The sequence below is a fragment of the Mizuhopecten yessoensis genome, unplaced genomic scaffold, assembly GCF_002113885.1.
Source record: "Mizuhopecten yessoensis strain PY_sf001 unplaced genomic scaffold, ASM211388v2 scaffold5945, whole genome shotgun sequence".
NCBI lineage: Eukaryota > Metazoa > Mollusca > Bivalvia > Pectinida > Pectinidae > Mizuhopecten > Mizuhopecten yessoensis.
Window position 1 is genome coordinate 148,870 of NW_018406302.1, and position 16,056 is coordinate 164,925.

A 16,056-nucleotide genomic window follows, 5' to 3' on the forward strand; every position below is an offset into this window, starting at 1 on the left:
TGGAAGGGTAACCTCATCTCATTACACTCGCAACGTTCATCTAGGTCAAATCTAAGAATGTTCCCGTCCTTAAAGTAAAAGTAACAAGGCATAGTTTTCAGCATGATCATCACCTTCGAACAACACAAGTGCTTATAATGTTTCCCTCAATGAGTTTCCATTTATTTCCAGAATCCAGAAATGAGATGTCTTTATTTTAATGAGTTTTAAGGTCAACGACACTGCTATGATGTAAACAACTTTGGTTAGCGAGATATATCACGGCAATGATATGGTGGTATGTGTTCATCCAACAAATAGCATACTATTCCAGTCACTTGATCTGTAATCAGTGTCTGGTCTCACTTTTGACGGTGTATTAATCTTTGTCTTATAGTTTTGATCCTGACTCATCGTTACGTCAGTCGTTCTGGAGACTTTTTGCACGGTGTTTGACCTTTGGATTAAGCTAACCGTTCACTCAGTCGACGTTTCAACGGATCAAGGCAACGCCTACTGTATCAGCAGACAAATGGTATGATGTATGCAATGGCGATTATTTAACCACGAACATTTTTATTTTTTTATCGAATTCATACTTGAGGTAAATAACCAAAACATAAAAGCAATTGTGTATGATTTATGGAAAGTTCAGACAACACACTTTTCTAAGGATCATCACAGTCTTGTTTTGCATTATAGATTATTTTTTCTGCTACGATATTATTCCTGTTGGTATCCACACTTCCGGTCATCGAGGGAGTTGTTATGTTCACTTACTATAAATTAAAAGGATGCGGTCCGCTTGAATCCAAACAAATCAGAAACCCAAACCGGGGGAAAGCAATGACTAACAATTCGGAAGGTGAATAGATTTCGACATATTATAACAAAGTATTACTGTCATGATTTCATTTCTTTGCTGATTTTCTTTTTTATGTAAAATATTACTTTCTTCCTCGGAAAGCTTTTTGCCTTCTGTTTAGTTAATTCAAGACAATTTATTATATTAACAATTTGCCGTTTTAAAGGCTTATTGCATTGCATGGCGTTTTATTTTTGCAGTTGACTATTCTATCCTTGGCGGGCGGCGTTGTTTAATACTTCAGTAAGTTAATACAGTACGTGTTTGAAATAATATCAACATTGTGAGAGAGAAAAGGTGTGGAATTACAGCAAATGAAGCGATACAATATAGAACAAACACGGTCTTGATAATTCCGTCTTTGCGTATTTCAGATTTATCTTCTCTTGGGAGCAGGTATTGATTGTTACGTCACTTGTTTGTGAGAGTAACGTTATCAATTTTTGAGAAAACGACGTATTTTTTTCACACAAACCAATGACGTAACAATCAATACCTGCTCCCAAGAGAAGATAACTTTGCAATACGCAAGACGGAATAGAGGACATTGATAACGGTTCTCAGTGTGACACCAGTTTGCTGATGAAGAATCTTTGAAATGTTCGATATCTAACTAAAGTCTCGGTTTTATGTGCATGTACGTCACCAGTCATTTTTGTCAATTTCTTACGTAATTTTCTATCTCAAACATTTTTATGCATTTAATGGTCAATAAACCGGTCAGGTAATGTGTATATCAAATATCCACATATAACTTACATTAATGAATTGAACGGGGAACCTTGATTTTGGTCTTTTGCAATAATTACGATATTTATTTTTCTCAATAATCGATACACGCCTTCCCTCGAACAGTCTTATGTCATCCAAATAGTAGATTATGATGATGGTTTCACGTTATGTCATAATGTTCATGAATTAATTTGCAGCATGATATTACAGATGTCGGATCGCAAAAAATTACATGATATGCGGAGTGCAGTCGAGTTGCGTACGGTATGTGTACGATGAAAAACTGCGAGATAATAGAATGCACACAAATATGCAATAGCTTTCGCACAGCTAGTCGACAGGTATCTTGGTTGATATATATTAAGAAATTGCTGTTTGATTAATACGATCTCGTATTTAAACTTTTATCTTTCATGCTTTTTGCATGTTGCCATAATTCAGCCAGATGTACAGGGTAATTTGGTTTTCCTAACAGCAATGAATATATCTCGTACTTGTACCAAAAGTGTTTTGATAATACCTTAATCGAAACGTCTGTAGGTGTATATGATTACGTATATAAACGTACTGTTCACGCAAACACAATTGTAAACAAAGCAGCCTTACCTGCTTCAAGTTATGATACTTACCTGTTAATTCCCAGGTATCGGGTGCGTTTCAGACATTTTCAACACAGGTAAAGTTAAGTTGTGTTTTGATTAGACTTAAAAAAGAAAGAATTAGAAAAAATCAGAGAACATAAAATCAAAGGTAGCATAATCAGATCAAGACCTAAATGGGTCGAAGAAGGTGAGAAGCCAACAAACTATTTTTTCAACTTAGAAAATAGAATTTTTACCTCTAAAATAATTCCTATACTGCAATTAGATGACGGTAATGTAATAACAAAACAAGAAGAAATCTTAAATGAAGTTCGCAATTTTTATGAAAAGCTCTATAGTAATGACAGTGGAATAGAAGATGTACATTTGAATGAATTACTTAAAGACTATAATGTTTGTAAACTAAGTAGACAAGATGCAGAAAATTAGAGGGTCCTATAACACTGGAAGAAGCAGGTCAAACTTTAAAAAAACATGAAAAATAACAAAAGTCCTGGCATCGATGGTTTTACAGCTGAGTTTTTTTTAAAATGTTTTTGGAAATATTTGGGCAATTTTGTGGTAAGATCTATTAATTCAGGCTATGAAAAGGGTGAACTGTCTATTTCTCAACGACGCGGAATTGTAACTTGTATACCAAAGGGAGATAAACCTAGGCACTTCATAAAAAACTGGAGACCAATAACACTACTCACTGTTATATATAAAATAGCTTCTGGAACAATTACACATAGAATAAAAACAGTCTTAGACAACATTATAGATAAGGATCAGACAGGGTTTCTCGCGGGGCGTTACATTGGGGAAAACACACGATTAGTTTATGACTTAATGCAATTTAGTGAAGAAAAAAATATCCCTGGCATGCTATTGATGATAGATTTTGAAAAGGCTTTTGACTCGGTTTCGTGGGGTTTCATTGAAAAAGTTTTACAATTTTTTGGTTTTGGAATAAGTATACGAAATTGGATAAAGGTATTTCATAAAAAGGTCAGTGCTGCAATCATTCAGGGGGGAAACCTGTCATCATTTTTTAATGTAGAAAGGGGCTGTCGTCAGGGCGACCCGATATCCCCATATATTTTTATCCTCTGTGCAGAAATCTTAGCTCTTCGATTGCGAAATAATAAGAACATAAAAGGTATTCAAGTTAATATTTGTCCTATTCTACTCTCACAATATGCAGATGATACCTCTTTGGCTTTAGATGGCTCTGAAAGATCTCTTAAAGAATCTGTTAATGAATTAAATTCCTATGCTAAAATATCTGGTCTAAAAATTAATGTATCCAAAACACAGGTAGTCTGGATTGGTAGTAAAAAATTTAGTGATGACACCTTCCTCCCAGAACTTAACTTACAATGGGGCCGACACAAAATCACACTTTTAGGGATTGATTTTCATGTTGACTTGCACGAGATACCAAAACTGAATTTTGACAAAAAATTGATAAAATTGAAGTAATTGATAAAAACCTGGACAAGAAGAAATTTAACTCCAATTGGTAGAATTCATATTATTAAATCACTTCTCGTTTCACAATTCAACCATCTATTTATAGCGCTGCCAAATCCTGATGAACATTTTCTTTCAAAACTTAATTCTATTATTTTTGATTAATTTAAAAGCATTTATAGATTCATTAAAATTATCTTAGATCAGAAGGCTTTTTCAGATCACAGCTAAATGGCAAGTTATTTTTAAAAAGTTATATTAACATAGATCTACTAGCCAACTGTGGCAATGATTTTGTGCAAAAATGTCTAAAAGAGTGTAGAAATTCTTTCTGGGTTGATATTTGCAAAGCTTGGTACCGTTTGAATTTATTAATTGAAAAATATAGTCTTATGAAGGATTCTATATTAAAAACACCATTATGGTTTAACAGACAAAAATATTATAACTATAAATGACCTGATAACAGATCAGAATACTGGAAGCTTTCATAGTTTCCAGGAAATTATTCACACATATCGGGTAAAAACAAATGTCCTCCAGTATCATAGCATTTTGACAGCAGTGAGAAAGTTTATATCTTCAAATGAAATCCCTAAACTAAAACTACCATATCCTCTTTTACCAATGAACATTGAATTATTCCTGAAAAACAGAAAAGGCTCGAAAGATTTCTATAATATTTTTATAAAAAATAATACTGTACCAACAGGTAAAAAGAAGTGGAACAAAGTCTTTGACTTGAATGATTTAACATGGGCTCAAATATACAAGATTCCCTTCAGTGTTACAAAAAACACCTAACTCAAATGGTTTCAGTACAGAGTTAATCACCATATTTTAACCACAGACTCTTTCCTCTTTAAAACACATCTAGTTATTTCTCCTCTCTGTACTTTATGTAACTCTGAAAATGAAACCATTATACATATCCTGTGGGAATGTCAAGAAGTCCAGAATTTACTAGATAGTCTAAGAATTCTACTAGATGCTCTTTTCATCCCATTTAATTACAATAAACAATCCTATATTTTTGGATTTTTATCTCAAAATTTCAATAACTGCAAAGTTGATAATGAAATTCTCCTTGTTATAAAACAGTATAATTACAAAATGCGATGCTTTCACAACTCCCTCAACATAAATGGACTTATTAATGCATTAAAACAATTTTATAACTTGCAAAAGCTGCCAGGAAACATTTAGTATGTACGAATGGGTACTGGCAAAATGGATGTATGGTTTAATGATGAATGTCAGACAGGCAAAGGCTGTGTAATAAGTTTATATGTATGACATGTAGTGAGTAGAGTAGTATGAAATCTGTAAGATGAGTGTTCTGTACAATTATCTATCTTTTCCTGTCATAATTTACAGACTTGTATCTCATTATTTGTCATGCGTATGTGTTTGAAAAATCTGAATAAAATTCTAAGTTAAAAAAAAAAAGTTGTGTTTTGATAACTCAATGCAATTCACTACGTAAGTGTACTAGTACTGCACCAGCAATGTAACCGAGTCATTGACAGTTTTATAGCCATTGTAATAATGTTAAACATGCATTACAGAATAACAGAAAAAGTATAAAATATACCAACTAAGTAGGTTTACAGCGTACTTTCTTTCTTTCGAGGTTTCCTTGATTTTTTTTTAATTCTGTAACATCGATCAACTGATCTTAGCATATCACACATATTTACGCGTTTATCGCAAAAAAGAGCGATCGAGGTTAACAAAAACTGCTGAAAACTTTCCATTCAATCACATTAGCAACTGCGCATTAGAGTATCGTATATATGTTGCTATTTTCCATGAGTGTCTCAGTAGTGTCAAATCTCAGCCATCTTGGTAAAAGCCGGATGCGTTATCTGCTGCAGCCGACCTAGGTCAAACATGTCATTATAACAAAACAAAAGTTTTAGAAACCGACTTGTATGGTATATAATGTTGGCCTGTAAACAATGTATGTAACATGCGTATTTGGTGTTATTAAATTGATTTCATTCAAATCAGTTGTTCTGCACTTTCTTTATTCTGAGTTGTTAACATAGAATAATGAAATAATTTTAAAAGACAATGACTCTTTCTTCATGTCGTTAATATTTACTTTAATAGTCCAATGGTATTGACCAGAGGGAAATGTTGCGCTGTATTCGGTTCTAAGTATGCATTTACAAATTTTCTTGACGAAATCAAATTCCTTACTGATATAACCTACAAAAGTGATACACACCAAGCCAACAACTAAACCGCCCCGAGTAGGCAAAAAATAATGAAAGCGATAAAAAATGTATGAGTACCAAAATGTATTTTGTTTAGATGAGTGTTCGGACAATAAAAGCTGAATTATATGCCATCACCTCTATCGTGACAATATGTTACCAGTGTGAACGCTTAACCACATACCGACAGCAATAAATAAACCTAATTCAGATATAACATCATCATTAATACGGTATTAAACCGGTATCACATGGAAATATACTTCAATATTCAATGATAAAAAATAACAAGAGGCCCAGAGGGCGTGTATCGCTCACCTGAATATATGTTTAAAGCAATTGGTATGAAGTAAAGATATAACACTCCATTGTAGGTGTTGAAAGTACATATGAAATTTCAGAAAGATCAATCAAGTACTTGAGATAAAGCAAGAACAAACTTCAAACAGAGCCCCATCCCTATGTCATAAGGGGGTCATACCCACCATTTATACAAAATTGAGTCCCCTTGACCCAAAGATGCTCCAGACTAAATTAGCATACAATCCCTTAATCCCTATGGTAGAAGAAAGATTTTAAAAGTCTTACCTCTATTTCCCCTATTGGGCCCTGCAATTCTGCCTCTCGGGGGGTCAGACACACTGTTTATACAAAATTGTTTCCCCTTCACCCAAGGGTGCTTCATACCAAATTTTGACAAAATCCTGCCATTGAAGAATTTGCTATATTTCCCCTACTGGGCCAATCGCTGTTTATACGAAATTAGGTCCCTTTTGCCCAAGATAGCTCCAGACTAAATTAGGATATTATCCCTTAATCCCTATGGTAGAAGAAGTATTATAAAGGTTTTACCTCTATTTCCCCTATTGCCCCCCCCCTTTTAGGTCCCGGGGGGGGGGGCACACCCACTGTTTATACAAAATTGGTACCACTTTAACTAAGGATGATCCACACCAAATATGGACCAAATCCTTTCATTCCTACAGAAGAAGTGGGATTTTGAAGAAAATTTGCTATTGTTTCCCCTATTGGGCCCCGCCCTTCAGGCCCCTAAGGGGCCAGACCCACGGTTTATAAAATTTGTTCCCTTTAACCCAAGGGTGCTTCAGACCAAATATGGAACAAATCCTTTCATTCCTACATAAGAAGAAGGATTTTTAAGAATTTGCTATATATCTCATATTAGGCCCCGCCCCTCAGCCCTCAGGGGAGCCACATCCACCGTTTCTACAAAATTGGTTCCCCTTTACCCAAAAATTACCCCACACCAAATTTGGACCAAATCCTTTTATTCCTACAGAAGAAGAAGGATTTTAAATAATAATTTGCTATGTTTCCCCTATTGGGCCCCTCCCCTCAGGCCCATGGTGTATACAAAATCGGTTCCCCTTCATCCAAGGATGCTTCAGACCAAATATGGAACAAATCCTTTTATTCCTACAGAAGAAGAAGGATTTTAAAGAGTTTGCTATATTACCCCTATTGGGCCCCGCCCCTCAGCCCACAGGGGGGCCAGACCCACAATTTATCCAAAATTTGTTCCCCTTCCCCCAAGGATGCTTCTAACTAAATTTGATTAAAGGGAAAAGTTGACGGACGGTCGGACGACGGACGACGCACTTACGCACTCGGTTGAAAGGTAAAAAAAACTTATTAAAATTCATGAATATCCGGGTACATCCGATTACTTTACCCAGAATATCCCAGCAAAGAAGCACACTTTAACGCCCTGCTTTGACGACGAACATGTCATAGGTGGGATAACAATTACTATTGTAAACTGAATAAAAAAACACCATTCAGGGTGGGTAGATACATTGTACCCTCTTAGCCTCAGGCTTTAGCTCACAGAATGCCCCTCATCCATCGTATCCTAGGGGATACTTGGATGAGGGGCCCATTCTATTTCGCTACGCCTTCGGCTAGCGAGGGTAATAAACAGCACATTTGAAGAAGGTATCAAAGCATAAAAAATATGCACAGCTGCAATATGGAATATTATTAGTTTATAAAAACCTATTAAAAATCCATCACAGCAAAATTTCATGAAAACTGCCAATTTCAAGAAAATTCATACTCTGTGAATGTTTATTTAACGTCCATTGTCTGACGGTAGTTGGCTACTACCAACCTTCTCAAAAATATAGCAGTAATTACTAATAGCAAAGTCTACTCAATAGCCTTAACGTAACAGTTTATCAGTCACTACCCACAAAAACGTCCAAAATGCACGCAGTACTAAATCAAACCACAATAACAGTTCAAACGGTCTCCAGTACTGATTGCGCAAAGGTTGACCCCCTGTCAACCTCACGGTAATAAAACCGGAAAAAGGTTTTAGCCGATGACCAGTTCGCCGTTTTTAGAATATCTTTTAACTGTACACCAGCCATTAAGGCCGCTGAAGAAGAAGCTCCTCTAAAAGAATGTGCCTTGAACTTGTCATCTATCCGTGCTAGTCTTAAAACTTCCTTAAGCCATCTTGCCAAAGTACTTGTTGACACAGTTTTCAAAGTTTGAAATGAAACAGTAGTGGGCTACTTCGCCCCACAGTCCTCTGAATATACTCCCTCAACGTTTCCACCACACATAAACGTCTATCAGTTCTGAAGTTTGAAAACACTATTGGTCCTTCCTCTTTTCAACACCCTGTATGTGGAAGGTCACCTCGTTTTCTGTGAACAACATAAATTGTGTGTCAATATGCTGTAATGCCTGAACTCGTGAAGCCGATGTCAAGGCCATTAAAGCTATCAGTTTCAGTGTGACCTCATTTAGCGTTAGTTTTGTCAAGGGATGTAACTGCTGTAAAAAATAGAACCTTGGATACATCCCAAGTAGATGTGTATCGTGTGGATTCACATTTAACAGTCCTTTCATAAAACGAGGAATTAACACGGCTTTTTCACACCATGTGCCTCCGAAAAAAAGGCAGAGTCTGAGTCAGCATCGATTTATGTGTGTTGACAACTGAAAAGGATGAGCCAGACTCGTGAAGAAATATTAAATAGTTTCATTCTCAGCCGGGCGAAGAGGATCCTCATCCCATTCAATGCTCCAAAGGACCCACTTCCCCCATGCATGCTCATACTGCTTGATAGTTCCATCCCTCCATGATGCCGCAAGAATCTCAGAAGTTCTGCCTGAAACTCCTGAATCCTGGAGTACCTCCCATATACTGCACAGGCGGTTAGACCAAGCCTTCGGTGAATGGGATGTGACTGTCCGCTGTACGGTTGAGAAAGGAGGTCCTTGTGCCGTGGTAACCTAATTGGAATAGAAATCAAACATCTGGTTACCAGTGGAAACCACGCTTGAGAAGGCCAATGTTGTATGACAATAATGGCCTGTTCTACTTCATCCATCAGGATCTTATTTATAATTCTACCACACAAACAGAATAGTGGGAAAACATATGGGGTATATTCGTGCCAAGAAACTGTAAAAGCATCTACTATCTGGCATCCTGGATCATATGACCATGCTGCATAGTGTTTGATTTTAAAATTCAAACGTGACGTAAACAAGTCAATATCTGGGTTAAACAACTGGAAGCATATTCGTTCAAAAATAACCTGCTCCAAAGTCCACTCTGTTGAATCATGAACGTTTCTGGACAGATCATTAGCAACAGAATTCTCAATTCCTGGGATATGTTGTGCTACTAGAAAAATGGATCTTTGTAAGGCCCATTCCCACAATGACTTAGCTAATCTGTCCATATTCACAGAACACATGCCTCCCATGTCATTCACATAGGCTTCCGCAGTTGTGTTGTCAGTTTTAATCCCTAGAACAAACGAAGAAAGGTNCCCGAAAAAGGCAGAGTCCGAGTCAGCATCGATTTATGTGTGTTGACAACTGAAAAGGATTAGCCAGACTCGTGAAGAAATATTAAATAGTTTCATTCTTAGTCGGGCGAAGGGGATCCTCATCCCATTCAATGCTTCAAAGGACCCACTTCCCCATGCATGCTCATACTGCTTGATAGTTCCATCCCTCAATGATACCGCAAAGATCTCAGAAGTTCTGCCTGAAACTCCTGAATCCTGGAGTACCTCCCATATACTGCACAGGCGGTTAAACCAAGCCTTCGGTGAATGGGATGTGACTGTCCGCTGTACGGTTTCGAAAGGAGGTCCTTGTGCCGTGGTAACCTAATTGGAATAGAAATCAAACATATGGCTACCAGTGGAAACTTTAAAATTTAAACGTGACTTAAACAAGTCAATATCCTGGGATATGTTGTGCTACTAGAAAAATGGATCTTTGTAAGGACCATTCCCACAATGACTTAACTATTCTGTCCATATTCACAGAACACATGCCTCCCATGTCATTCACATAAGCTTCCGCAGGCAGTTGTGTTGTCAGTTTTAATCCCTAGAACAAACGAAGAAAGGTGAGAGAAAACTGACTGCCTTAAGCTCTAAATAATTAATATGATATTGAGCTTCTCTTTCTGACCATATCCCACCTGTAGCCTTATCATCATAGTAAGCTCCCCAACCAGACAGGGAGGCATCTGTTCCCACCCAAATAGATGGGGCAGGTTGACCTATCGGTTTACCATTGAGACATCGGACATTACCTATCCATCAGGTTATCTCTATTTTGCTGAATTCAGATAATGTTAACTCAGCATCATAATCGTCCTCGTTTGCTATTAATGATCTAGTCTTTTCCCTCTCCAAGGGCCTGTAATGCAATGGTCCCGGTAACACAGCATTAAACGCGTGTACTTTTACTCCAATTAGTGAGGCCAGAACTCTGACAGAAATATCTGAGCTATTTAAGAAAATATTTGGGCAAGACTTAACAACTTTTCTATCTTCTCCTCTGTCAGAAAAACTTTAAATTCCTCTGAATCTAGAATCAAACGAAAAAACACTAAGCGTCTCGTTGGATACAACACTGATTTTTCCTGATTTATAGTGTACCCTACCTTCGTCAGACGCTTTGTCATTACAGATGTGTTTTTTGAAGAATAGTCAAATTTCTGGTCCATTTGAAAGGAGTCGTCAATATAATATGCGCATCGAATACCACTGACCCTAAACTCAGCATGAAGAGGTCTCAAAAGCTTGGTGAAGACGCGGGGTGCCGAGGAGAGTCCGAAGGGTAGAACCATCCATTCGTACATCTGACCTCTCCACATAAACCTCAGATATCTACGGTAATCATAATGAATTGGGACACTCAGGTATGCATCCTTCAGATCAATGGATGTTAAACAATCATCCTTTTGGATGAGATCAAGAACTACGTTAAGATTTTCTTGTTTGAAATGTTTTTATTTGACATACTCAATTAAGTTTTTGAGGTTAAATACTGTCTGAGTTTACCGTTTTTCTTAGGCACCGTGAATGACCGCACTCTTATTTACCAAAGCCTGTATTTCCTGATCCACTAAAATTATCTTTGAATGTGAGAAAGGGATTTCCTTTGAAACACCAAACTGGATAGGTTCGGAAACAAATTCAATTTGATAACCTTCTACGGTTTGTAACACCCATTGATCTGATGTCAGAGCTTCCCACTTCTTAAGATGCATATCTAAGGTACTCACCTTGTCTACTGATTGGCCTGTTTTTCCTTCTGTTAAGTGGACTGGTTGTAGCCTCGTTGTATGTGAAACGGGCTGTACCTTAGTCTGGGCCTTGCGTACTGGCTATAATAGCGGCCTCCACGCCCCTGTGGCCGCCTCTGGTAGTTTCTCTGGTTCCCCCGGAACCCAGCATTACATTTTCCATAGCCATAGCTGCCATACCTTCTACCCTTGGGCTGTGTACCTGAACCATGCCCAGCATTCCCACCTCCGCTACAAATAGGTAATTTTGATATTTCATTGATGTCTTTGATCTTTTTGGGCAGATCATTCCCAAATAAGAATTGCAACGGACATATCTTGGGCACAAATGCTTTGTACTTCCTATTGATATTGGGACGTAGGGCATATCTACGTTTGATAGAAAGGGTAAAAAGGGCACTCCCTAGTAAGGCAACAGAATCAGAAATATACTTACATCTAGTCAGTTTTTCTGATGTAGCTTCATACGCAAGAAGCTCTTCCGCTAATTTGAAAAGAGAGACCATCCCAGGAGCCAAAATCTTTTGAACGCCATGCAGTGCAACATTTGCAGTTTGGGATCAATTTGGTAATACGGCCCAAATTTCACTATTAACCTTGGGGGCACCCAGGAGGTAACAATATCCCGGTCTGGGGTACATTTTCACAAAAAAATGGCAAGAGACCCGGATACATTAGGCCCTAAAAGCTCCTCTGCCTCATTTTGAGGCAAGTTCCAGTCACCCATATCATCCCCATCGTCACATATACCATGAAAAATGTCACCCGGCTCATACACACTCCCTTGAGCCGAAACCTCGTTATCTTGGGCTAATTCTAATTCCTGCCCAGGACCATATCCATAACTTGAATATTCCTCATGGTCTGCGAATAAATCGCCTGGGTCGAGGGGAATGAGGGTCTTAGCGAAAGGCCATCATTGTTTTCATTTGTGTTCGTCACCGCCATATTGGACGACGAGGCAGCTCGACCCGGGCCCGACCTGGCCGGTGTCTCAGTGGCCATTTTAGTCATCATGTTTTTGTTAATAGAACTCAGTGATTGTTCCAATTTACTAATCCCCAATTGGTGTTTTAGTTGGGGAATATTGAACTCAAGTCCCTCGGACTTTTTCTTACTGGCACTGGCAGCGCCAGCTCGGTTACTTTTGGGACGGCCGGGAGGGGCAGACTGAGCGACTTTCGCCTGTTTTCCACCTCCCCTACCACGAGGGGCAGACGTCGTTCTCCGCCTTGAGCGGCGGTGACCAAATATCTCTGTATCACTATCTGGGCCACTGGATTCACCAGAGCTATCGGGCAACTCACCCTAATCGGCGAGCTCCTCCTCGTCCGAATTACGTCCCAGCGAGAGGGTATCGTGCATCTCGGCCACAATACCTCGTTTTATCAAGTAGCCAAACGAAACTAATTAAAAAAAAGTCGGCACGGCGTGCTCAACTATGAAAGCGACAACTCACCAAAATCTGACACGTGCGTCGTGTTCAAAACTCGACAGGAAATATAATTCTTCGCTGTGGTATTCTGGGTAAAGTACCCGGATGTACCCGGATATTCATGAATATTTATAAGGTTTTTGTGACCTTTCAACCGAGTGCGTAAGTATAAACATTCCGGTGGAAGTGCTGTTTAAAACCCTCGCTAGCCGAAGGCGTAGCGAAATAGAATGACAAATAGTGCAAGCACTCGAAAAAGAAATACTCCGAAATATTGTTTAAACACTTAAAAGTGTGACCATATTGAAAACTCTTTAAGGAACGCTACCAGTAAGTGTGACAATGCTGGGAAATATTTTATGAAAATAGATTTATCAAAATTTCGAAAAGAAACCGATACGTTGCTGAATTTTTATCAGAAAATTATATTAAAGACTAGATTTTAAAAATGCACATTATCTTTAAATTGTACGAACTGAATTTACACAATAATATCATATGCTATTTGATGTTATTATATTATCTATTTATATGTGTTTTAAAATATTAAAGTTTGAGTTGACGTATGTTTCAAGATACAGCTTTTTTGTAAAATAGTACAATGGTAAAATCATATCGACATCTCATGGTCGTTATGGCCTTTATTCTGAGGAAACCATACGAAGTTGGACATCACGCCAGGCACATGCTTCCTACTGAACTGGTATGTGATTCATGTAGCAAATGTTGTTTTATGAGTGTAATAAAATGATAAAAAAATCGGTAAAATATGTGAAAAATATTAACAGATAATCTTTTACAACCTTTTTTTTTCTTTCTTTTTTCTAATATATTGCTATTTTACATACCACGTACATTATAATACTATTCGTGCTTGTCATCACCTCGTTTAAGCACGGGACACGTTGTTAACTAACAGTACATTGAACTATATACCAAGTTGAATATAGCTGATAGCAAAAGGGAAATAGAACAACAGGCTGTAAATAACAAAATATAGGATATAGACACGGAATATATATATCTATTATTAATTTTCTCTCCCTGTATCGTTGAAAAGATTTGCGCGGTTCGTTGATACTGTAGCAGATTAAATCCAAAACAAAACATAATACACAACAATATGTTTTGTATGTGACCTTCTAGTACTAGCATCTGTTGTGATAGAAGGAAAAATGTAAATGCACGTGAAAGTTGCAGTTGTGAATTAAAATCAAAACATTAATTCCACTATTTTTTTTATATTGAAATTTACATGCCTTATAACACAAGTTGTTTCCATATGACTTTATACAATGTGGTTCATGCTGATATGATCGCAAGTACATTTTTTGATGAAAATTTCAATTTCGAAAAGAAACCGCTTTATCAGACTGAGATTAAATCGACTAGGTTTGTTTCGCATATCAGGAGTCATTTTAGCAATGGTTCGGAAATCTCAAATGTTGCGCAAAGGAATTGTTTACACATATTTCAACATATTTCAAATAAATAAGCACGTCAAAAAATTTCAATCAATATTAACAAAATATAGTTTATATTCCTTTGTTTTTTCCACTTCACTACATCATTTTCAGCGGTGTCTCCCCAAACACAAGTCTTCTTATGATTGAAGCTGTGAAGAGGATGCTAAACGAACTAACAATTATAAGGATTCCATAATTGCAACCGACGACAGGGTTCAAACTCGTAGCTAGCACCTGAACGGGGTAAATACGTTCAAAAGCTGTGGTACTTCAGACAGACATCAGGCTGGTATATCATTGTTTTTTTTAAAGATTATTAAAAAAAAAAGCCGGTGTAGAATAGAGGTAGACGACATATGCCGCCAGAACCATATTGCATTGGCAATCATGATAATATTTCTGTTCAGAATATATAATTACGTTGTTATTGTTAATGTCTTTTTTCGACTGCTTCAATTCATCTGTTTTTTATTACAATCATAAAGTAGATTAATGCTGTATATCAGGTATATTATATGAGAACACGTACTAATCTGACCACCAATAACAGGAAAGACGACATCCTAGGCGGACCACAGTTCAAGTAAGTTGGTTTCACTAAAAACAAAAGATCTTGTTTGGTTGCCGATTTTTAAACATGCATGTGCTGAATTTATTTTGTTTCATTCAAAACGTTTTCTTCTTAATATTATTTTTTTAATTTATTTTTTCTTTTGCTGATTAGTTGTTTTCCATGCCTTTTTTCGTACTTTACACGTTTCTTAACAAATCAAGGCTGTGATAATAAAAATAGAAACATAATGTAAGGAAGCATTTAATTACAACTTTAGTTAGAGTTATTGAGTCATAATGGCAGAAAGATAACAACGAATTAGTGTAAAAAAGCAATACTGTTATGCACTTATTTACAAATTTAGTTTTTTTATGAAGAATACCGAACAAAAAAAATATTAACTGCATCATATAAAAAAAAGTTATTGAGTCAAAATGGGAGAAATAAACGAATAAATGAAGAGTTTTTTTAATACAATTACTGAATTATACATGTCGATTTAAAGGCAGACGTAGATACTTGTTATAGATCTAGAATTTATCATTTTTGGAATAACTGCAAACGCATGTACAAGACGATAAAACATTCAAAATATACAAACAGTATTATAGAATGTAGATTTGTGTTTCAGGTCTGGATTGCAAGCATAAGTAAGCACTCACATATGTTTATATAAATGAAATATATGAAGCTAAAGTGTGTGTATTGCATTTGTATATGTGTATATGTGAATGTCTACAATGCCATTTATGCCATTACCTTTATACGCATCTACTTTGATAAGTGTGACGTGACATATGATTTCTGTTCTATATTATGAAAGCTTTGCGTGTTTGTCTTACATAAACTAAGTGTCGTTGCTCGTTAATGGATTGTATAAACCAAATTATTTGAAAAATACAGACATCATTATTTTCGACCATTGCAAACTGTCTATTCATTTGCTTAGGCGTACTTATAGTTCATTAACCATCAGCATTCCATATGTTTGACATTTAGGTTGCTTGTTTATGTGTTATTGATTCGCTGTACACGTAACATGCAGTTATCGGCCTAATGCCATACCAAGCTTGATTTACGACTGATTGGTACATGTATGCGTATATACATGTAGCCCTTTATGCAAAGAGTCGTCTAAGTCACAATGCCCCAGTTCG